The following is a 1,235-nucleotide window of genomic DNA, read 5'->3' as shown; positions in this document are numbered from 1 at the left end:
ATGTTCGAAACATTTTTTTTAGAATATAATTGAATTGGCTACCAAATTGCATACTCTAAAAATTTGAATTAAAATGGTGGAGATCATTAAGAAAGTTTGTTGAATTTTTTTTTAATATTGCACAAAGTTTGAAATTTGAATTTATACGGGTTTTATAGTTTTAAAGAGTAAACTATATTTTTATTAGAAAAATAACTCAAATTAAATAACAAAAAAAAAAAATAATAATTGTTAAAATTGTTTAATATGTGGCGTGCTTATAATTAATCTTGTACTAGAAATGAATGAACATTTATTCTTAAATATTGAGTGTACTTGAAAAATATATATGTAAATACATTGAATAAACCAGTTCGAAAAAATAAAAATAGTTTGAAAGAATTAATTAGAAATACATACATATGTAAATAAAAATGATCAGAATTAAGAAGNCAAAAATGAATCGGATATAAGAAACTATATCCAAAAAAAAAAAAAAACAAAAAATAAAAGTAAGTTTGAACAATTAATTTAAAATAAAATAAAAAAAAACATCTTGTCAGAAGTGGGATTCGAACCCACGCCCTCAGAGAGGACCAGAAAGCTCCGTACCCGCATTGCGGGCAAGTTTTCACACTTGAGTCTGGCGCCTTAGACCGCTCGGCCATCCTGACACTATGCCGTTATGCGGCGAATGTGTGAGCAGGTAAGCCAATATGTATGTATGTATGCACTTAAATTGCTGGCGAAACCAATCTATAAATATTTAAAAAAGTCAGATCTGAGAAATATTGAATTAAATAGAAAAAATAAAACAATGAAATAAATTTAAATTAAATTAAAATTATATCACCTACAACGAAGTAAAATGAAATTTAAAGAAATTAAATTGAAAAAATAAAAAATATATTAAAATAAAATGAAATAAAAAAATTAAGAAAAACTTGTTAAAAAATATCCCAAAATTAAAATAAAATAGTTATTAAATGAAAAGCAAAACAAAAAAGAAATCAAAATTTATAAATTATAAGTAAAAAATTTCTGGTTCCTCTGCGTTTTGAACCTGCGATCTCCGCGTTGAAAGCATATAGGCACATCCACTGAGCCACGAGCATGAATGATTTAAACTGTTTTTTTTTCATTAGACGCTTTACAGTCGCAAATCTACTGAGTCGCGAGCATGAATAGCCTTAATGGTTTTATTTTTGTGTTACATGTTTTTCAATCTGTTTATCCAAATTTGAGAAATAATAGAT

The 1,235-nt window shown here is 26.1% G+C and overlaps 1 non-coding gene across 1 annotated transcript; it reads right to left on the bottom strand.

Moving 5' to 3' along the window:
- Positions 1-536: 536 nt before the first annotated feature.
- On the bottom strand, positions 537-653 carry TRNAL-CAA (transfer RNA leucine (anticodon CAA)). The gene is made up of 2 exons: positions 616-653; positions 537-581 (listed from the first exon to the last, which is right to left on the bottom strand). It is a non-coding gene; the product is annotated as a tRNA-Leu (tRNA).
- Positions 654-1,235: the final 582 nt, after the last annotated feature.

The sequence above is a fragment of the Rhagoletis zephyria genome, unplaced genomic scaffold, assembly GCF_001687245.7.
Source record: "Rhagoletis zephyria isolate East Lansing unplaced genomic scaffold, Rhagoletis_zephyria_1.1 Rzeph_scaffold_47835, whole genome shotgun sequence".
NCBI lineage: Eukaryota > Metazoa > Arthropoda > Insecta > Diptera > Tephritidae > Rhagoletis > Rhagoletis zephyria.
The sequence above is the reverse complement of the archived record's forward strand: the minus strand, read 5'-3'. Positions and strand labels throughout refer to the sequence as shown.